Source organism: Sapajus apella, unplaced genomic scaffold (genome assembly GCF_009761245.1).
Source record: "Sapajus apella isolate SASKATOON/1434 unplaced genomic scaffold, GSC_monkey_1.0 scaffold118, whole genome shotgun sequence".
NCBI classification, from domain to species: domain Eukaryota; kingdom Metazoa; phylum Chordata; class Mammalia; order Primates; family Cebidae; genus Sapajus; species Sapajus apella.
In genome coordinates, this window is record NW_022437058.1 from 1,469,804 (window position 1) to 1,477,431 (window position 7,628).

The following is a 7,628-nucleotide window of genomic DNA, read 5'->3' on the forward strand; positions in this document are numbered from 1 at the left end:
TTCAAGCTTGACTTAGGGCAGTTGTCCTGTGCCAAGGTTGTGACATCTCCTTCCATATGTTTCTATTAAGTTGATAGTTTTTGTTTATTTGTTTTTTTTTTTTTTTTAAATGGAGTCTTGCTCTGTTGCCGAGGCTGGAGTGCAGTGGTATGATCTTGGCTCACCGCAAACTCTGTCTTCTAGGTTCAAGTGATTCTCCTGCCTCAGCCTCCCGAGTAGCTGGCATTACAGGCATGCACCACCAAGCCTGGGTAATTTTTGTATTTTTAGAGGAGATGGGGTTTCACCATCTTGGTCAGGCTGGTAAGTTGACAGTTTTTAAAGCATGTTGATATATTTAACCCAACTGGATCTGCTTTCATGTCCATTGTGAGGGTGTGGGGTTTTCGGGGCGGCTCTTTTTACCCTGATGAATCCCTTGCCGTTGGGACATCGCTCGCCTCGATGGAGCCAAACCCCAGGGCCGCGTTTCCTGCTCCCCTTGCCTCGTCTCGCGTGGCCACTGGCTGCGATGCCCACTCCTTTCTCACAGCTCCTTCCTGGGCTTCAGCAGAGGCCCCCGACCCTAATTTCCATCCTGCTGCTGTAACTGCTCCTTTCAGAATCCTCCCTGGCCCCCTCCTGCCACATTACCCTTCTTCCAGCCTAGCAGGTGAGCCCTCCCCAGGAGCCCCAGAGCCAGCTCCATGCCTCTGTCTCCTGCCCGCCGCTGTGGTCTGTGTTCCACTGGCTAGCCCCCTGCCTGTGCCCGCAGACCTTCCCTCTCTGGACACCTGCCTTTTTCTCGTCCCCTCACTGACACACCCCAGCCACTTCTTCTCCTCTACCCCCATCGTGACAGGTCCCCTCCACTCTGGCCATATGGGGACCCAGCGGATCTCTCCTCCCAGACTAGGCCTTGTTGCCAGTGACCTTCCAGCTTACTCCTACCCAAGGGCTCTTGCTCCAGACTGCGGAGCTCCCCGCGCGTCCCGCAGCCTGACACCTCAAAGAGCCATGGCTTTGCAGGGGCCATTTCTTCTGTGTAGAACTCTTCCTCCAGCTCACAGTCTGGCAAATGCCTGTTTCCTTGACAGCCCAGTTTAATCCACACCCTCTGCAGCATCCCCTGACCTGCCAAATGACTGGACCTTCCTCCCTGCTGCCTCACAATCTGGCAGAGCCTGCGCACGCCGAGCTTGGTCTGAGAGGCTGGTGTGCCAGCTCACAGTTGATTGTCGATGAAACCTTGAGCTCCTGGAGGTCAGAGCCCCAATCCTCCTGCCCTCAGCCCCAGGCAGCAGGGCCTTGATGAAAATAAATATGTGAAACAGACGGTCTTGGAAGGCAAGGAGGACGGGGCTGCCCTTGTATAGGTCAGGCGGGACTTGGCAGCATAAGTAGTCAGCCACCCCAGGCACTGCTGCGGGAGCTGTGTGTCCTTTCAGCTGCAGAGCTGCAACCAGGATGGTCCACGGCTGGAAGCCTGCCCAGCTTGCTGGAAACTTCTTTTTTAAAGCATGCATTTTGTTCTTCAAATTCCAAAGCCTCACCCAGCCCTGCAAAAATGATGGCTTCTAGAACTACCCTGCGGTGCACAAGGCCCCTGGCACCCCTCAGAGGCAGCAATGGCTGCGAACACGTATTGGGACTGGGATCTCCTGCAGGGTCGGGCAGTCCCTGCCTGTGCGGGCACACACCACTGGCTGCTTTCTCTAGGCCCCTGGAGGAAAAGTGATGCTGCCCCTCCACTGCCTTCAGCAAGAGGTTTCGACTTCCAGGCCCTGAGAACTGCCCGGAGTGCTGGCTGCTGGGTGGAAGCACACCCTCTGACCTGGTCAGAGCTCAGGTCCGGTCACAGGCTGGGTCACCTTGGCCTTTTGTCTTCTCAGCATGGAGTGACTGAGGAGGACCAGCTGCTTTTCAGCCTCAGAGGCTGGCTAGCGGTGGGGTGCAGGCCCCGCCTCTGAGGAGGAGAGCTTAGCTGTCACTTCTCTGTCAGTCCATCTGCATGACAGGCAGTTCTCTCCCCACCGGACTTCCTAGAAACCTGGGTTAGCAAAGCATCAACATGCAAGTTGCCACCACTTCCTTCCCCTTGTGCAGCCACCATGAACTCACCACAGGCTGTGTCTGAACACGGCATCAGAATCCTTCCCAACACTGGAGGAGAAGTGCATGCTGCCGGGGCCATGATGAGACACCTCCGAAGGCGCCCGTCTGTAGCTTGAGGGATAACACTGACCATGTCCACAGTGACCATCACAGATGGCGGCACCAGGGTCAGGGGCTCCGTCGGGGCTTCTAGTTCAGCTCTTTTGTTTGTAGATGACATGGTTTGGGTCCGTCTCTCCACCCAAATCTCATGTCACATTGTAATCCCCAGTGTTGAAGGTGGGACCTGGTAGGCGGTGACTGGATCACGGGGGAGGACTTCCCTCTTGGTGCTGTTCTTATGATAGTGCATGCTGGCAAGATCTAGTTGATTAAAACTGTAACACCTGCCCCCACGCTTTCTTCCTCCTGCTCGCTCCCCTCCTTGCCTTCCACCTTGACTGAAGGCCTCTCCATGCTTCCTGTGCAGCCTGTGGAACCATGAACAAATTCAACCTCTTCTCTGTCAATTATCCAGTCTCAGGTGTTTCTTTATAGCAGTGTGAGAACAAACTAATTCAGAGGATGAGGACACAGAAGCACCGAGAAGGTGAGTGATGATGCCCCATCCGTGTCCGGCACAGCATTCCAAGGCACGCCACGTGGGCCACTGGGCCCTGTGGAGCGGTGGGGAGCGCATGCGCTGCTTGAGGTCAGCACATTCTGGGGCTCCCTCTTGGGGATTATGCATGTGATTGATGCTGTAGGTTCTAACAAGCATGGCTGTGAGGAGCTGCTTTTGCTCACAGCACGTGGCGCACTATGCTTGTGGTCATGCACGTTCTCCATGTGGTCCTCCAGCCCCTGGGAGAAGCCCACACTGGTGATGCTGTGCCTGCTTCCACCTGAAAACACTGAGGCTGGCTCAGGTGTCCACAGTTGGTGAAGCAAGCAGGAGCAGGGCCGGTTCTCTTTATTTCTGTTAGGACCAGCGTGGTAGAGTATTGATCGCTGGCTCCATCGCCTGTGGGGCTGATGATGCATTTCTGCTGTCAGAATCTCACACTCTTGGGACCAAGCTGAGCGAGAGTTTGGTTCCAGTAATGAAGATGTGCAGTTCCTATAATGAAGACAGAGGATCTCCTCGAGTGGAAAGCAGTTTTCTGTCACCAGAATCCCAGAAACAGTACCCGGGATCTATTAAAGCCTCAGTCGGTGTTCATTGAAATAATAATAAGAAAAAATTAAATGCCTGCCTTTGCTAATAATGCCTCTTTGCCCAAGCACATTAGCCCGAGCATGAGTCCTGCATGTATTGAGGTGTATGCGAAAGTGCATTTGCACATCAGTATGTTCCTATGGTAAAAACCAGGTAGTGTTGCTTTGGCAAGGTTGGATGCAGCAGAGAGCCCGTGCCCGTGCCCTGTCACTGCTGTAACAGCTTAGTGCTGCTGGAGACGTGGAGAGCTCACAGAGGGGACTGGACGTGAAGTAGAGACTCAGGTCCTGGTGATGTTGCCTCACACACACGACCTCCCCCCCACCATGCAGACACTGAGAACAACCATCATTTTATTGTTATCAGCTCATGGTGTGGGTCAGGGCTTTGAACAGTCGGTCCCTGCCCCACAGAGCTGATGGAGGTTACTTGTGATACCACATCTGGCAGGTGGATTTTTCTGGGAAGTTCAAGACAGCTTCACTCCCATGCTGGGGCCTTTATGAGGGTGGCCAAGAGGCTGAGCTTGGCAGGGGCCATCGACCAGAGCATCACACGTGTCTCCATTTTGATTGTCTTGGGGTCTGTGGACTTCCTTCAGAGGGAGAAGGTTGCGAGGGAGGAGGTGGAAGCTGCCAGGCTTCCGTGAGCCTCCAGTGCGTGTCTCTCCTGGTACATCCCCTGGAAAAGTCAATGGGGCTAGACCAGGTTCATGGGGCTGGGAACAGGCGCCACTTCTCCATGGGAGCAGGAGCAGAGGCTTTGCAGCCACCCTGCATCTGTACAGTGACGGGCCCTGAGATGAGTGCAGTGTGCATGGAGAAGGGAGAACCAGCCCTCCCTGCTGAGGAGGCTCTGCTGAGCCTGTGTGCTTGCTTCTCTGCCAGGTTCCTCCGCATTGCTCCGTGGCCTCTCTGCCAGCTCCGTGCCCCTAGAGGCTGGTGCTTAGCAATAGCGCCTTCTTCTCCCTAACTCCTCACCCCTGCCCCTCAGGCCATGCCTGCTGCACTGCCCTTGTGGACACATCCCTTCGTGAGTCCCTCTTCTGTTAACCCTGTGCCTGTGTCCTCTGTTCTCAATGTGGGCCTGACCCTGATGGCACATTCAAAAAGAATTAAATAGTTCGTAATTTTACAATAAAAAAGATGACAAAAATTGTATGATCAATTAGTAATAAAATGCCGCATGCTGAAAAGTAACTTGGAAGATTTTCCTTCTTTGGAATGCCTAAAATGTTATCAAGGCCGTTTTGGAATTGACGACTGTGCAGAAGTGTTTGCTCCATCTTACAAATTCCAGGCCCAAGAGAACCCCTGATCTCCAGTGGGAGCATCACACATCTGCCCTGCTGCCCAGGTAGCATGTATGAGGCACTAGGCTCGGCTTGTCTTCTTGGTGCGCTGGGCACTCTCCATCCACCTTGGGAGGCGTGGCACAGGGTGTGGCCGGCGGGCATGTTGGGCACTCTCCATCCACCTTGAGAGGCATTGCACAGGGTGTGGCCGGCGGGTGATAGCTTCTGCATCACACGCTCCACATGTGCGATGTGCTCCCTCTCCTCTCAAGCTGCCTGCTCTGTGCAGAAAGAGATTCCACTAGGCAGCCTTGAGAAGAGGAGACTTCAGTATACTGTTGGTGGTTAATAAACGCCAGCTCCCCTCTGTGATCTTGTTGCTTCAGAAGGGTGGGTAAGAAGGTCCAGGCTCGCGGGGCTTGCACTATATTTTCTTGAAGAAAAACACAGAATTCTGAGTCCCATGTTGGGTGTGGGTGGTGAGGGTGGCGAGGCTGAGTGCACGCCGGGTTCAGGGAGGGCTCGAGGTGCCCAGGCTCCATCATGCATTGATGTCACAGAGGGCGGCACTGATGCTTCTGATTTGATCCTCATGGCAGCCTGCCAGCAGGGTCATGTGGCTGTGGCACCTCAAGTGTATAGTGAGGACATGGAGATGGGGGTGTTATGTCTTGTGCGTATAGCCCGTGGCTGACCCAGGAGAGACGAGGGTGGTCTGGAGCTCCAGTGAGTCCTGGGCCAGGCTGTGCCCACTGAGTTCATCACTGAGACCCTGATGGATGCTGAGATGTGGGGGAGGCAGGCGGGGGAGTGTCTGGAATGTGGGGAAACCCAGGAGGTGGGCAGATGATCCAAGAAGGAAGGAATTAGCATTCTTACTTGCAGCTCCTGCTCCTTGCGTCTGCAGATGCACCTCCAGGTGTCTGCTTCTGCTGTGACCTTTACACCAGGATGTTCACATGAACCCATCCCTGCCCCTCTCCCCTCACTGCAGCGGGGCCGTGCAAGGTGAAGGGTTGAGTTGGGCCTCCTTCTACTGCGATCCTGAAGTGGGGGGCGGGAGAAGGTGAGGCAAGCCCGGGGCCAGTGGGTCTAATTCAGAGGCATCATGGTGGAGGGAGGGAAGCCAAGGAGCAGGAAAGGTGGCTTTGTAGTGAGAACAGATGCAGAACCACTTCCTTCTAGGGGAAGCTCAGGCAGCTTCTCCTGCAGTGCCCTGACCCAAGGCTACATGGCCAGCAGCCAGTGGGCCTCGCTGGGGTTGCTGCCTCCATTCATGTCATCCCTGTAAGTGTCTCTTCCCTTCAGGCCATGGCACTGAAAGGCTTTGCTTCCTTTTCTTAGCAGTTTCCACTTCTCCAAATATCTGACAAGTAAGGGGCCACTGCTCACCCTGCAGGCCACGTGCCTCTTGGCACCACATCCCCAGGCGGCTCCATGCAGAACTCCGCTGTGAAAATGCAGCAGAGAAGCTTTGGCCTCATGTTATGTGGTTCCCCGAACACTGGAAAAGACCTCTGAGGCTGCATGAGGGAGGCTGGTGGGCAAGGGGTCTGTCTGCCCAGACCGAGCAACTCCAGCCTGCCACCCACATGGGACTGGCCACTTCCTGAGAACAGGAGCTCCTCACAGCCATCCTGAGGGCTGCTGTCTCTCCCTGTGCTAAAAGACTCAGTCCCAGCACACCCCTAGGCCTCCTTGGGGTCCTTCTGGTCAAATTCAGAGTCCTGTTGGCATCCGTGCCCTCATCTTACCATCTCTTTCAAACCTTCTGTGCTCCTCAGCAGGGCAGGGAGTGTATGGGGTGCAGTCTCTTTCCTTTCTCTGCCCTCTGGGCCCCCCATGCTCTTGAGGTGCCAGACACGGAGAGGAGGAAGTTGGGTGACCTCCAGAGGGAGAGGGGAGCCTGTGAGTGCCACATCAGGTTGGGAGAAGCGAAGTCTCAAGGACAAGAAGCTGAAGGTACCATTACTAGGATGCTTTGCATACTTGTTCCTCTTGTACCAAGACACGTGTGGCCCCCAGATTCTTTCATGTATTTGATAGACAACCCTGTCACATGTCCACCAGGGTTTTAAAAAACCCCTGTTGCTTTTCCTTTTTTCTTTTTTTTTTTTTTTTTGAGACAGAGTCTTGCTCTGTTACCAGGCTGGAGTGCAATGGCATGATCTTGGCTCACTGCAACCTCTGCCTCCCGGGTTCAAGTAATTCTCCTGTCTCAGCCTCCAGAATAGCTGGGACTACAGGCATGCACCACCACGCCTGGCTAATTTTTGTAATTTTTTTTAGTATTTTTTTTTTCAGTAGAGACGTGGTTTCACCATGTTGGCCAGGATGGCCTTGATCTCTTGACCTCATGATCTGCCTGCCTCGGCCTCCCAAAGTGCTGGGATTACAGGTGGGAGCCACCACACCTGGCCTACTTATTCAATAGAATCACCCAAAAATGATGGGATATCACTCAGGAAGCATCATGTCTCAGCAAAGCCTTGTCCTCTCCAGAAGGACAATTCTGGGTGGATTAGAGCTCTCTCTCTATTGTTTTCTTAAAGCTTTTTGTAGTGTTTAGTGATGATATTTGGGAATCAAAGTACACGGTTAATTTGAGTTTGCAATAAGAGACTTCTCAGAGGTGATACTTTTCTCCTTCAGCAAGGGGGCCCATGCTCTGCCCATGTACCGGGGGAGGGGCAGAAAGCAGGAAGCTGAGGCACCTGCAGGAGGCTGGCTGGTTTGTCGCCGGTTGAGTCCCTGGGCAGCTTTGTCCAGGCCTTCACGGAGAACAGAGCCTGCATGCCTTTTGTCTTCTGCGAGCATCTGCCACTCTGGTATGGCCACCAAATGCTCCTCTCCCTGGTGCATGCCAGGGAGATTTGCACACAGCATTCCACAGATAGCAGGGACTAGGGGACACATGCCAGGTGAACATGTGACAGGCAGAAGACTTGTGCAGCGTTCTGTTCAGTGTGAGCGTGCAAAGACAGACCACCTCTAGTGGAGCTGGCCCACAGAGTAGAAAGAAGCCATCTTCCTTTCCGGTCA

The 7,628-nt window shown here is 54.1% G+C and overlaps 1 long non-coding RNA gene across 1 annotated transcript; it reads left to right on the top strand.

Moving 5' to 3' along the window:
• Window positions 1–251: 251 nt before the first annotated feature.
• Window positions 252–6,731, top strand: LOC116538195. The gene is made up of 3 exons (XR_004263546.1): window positions 252–2,683; window positions 3,060–4,648; window positions 5,472–6,731. It is a non-coding gene; the product is annotated as an uncharacterized LOC116538195 (long non-coding RNA).
• Window positions 6,732–7,628: the final 897 nt, after the last annotated feature.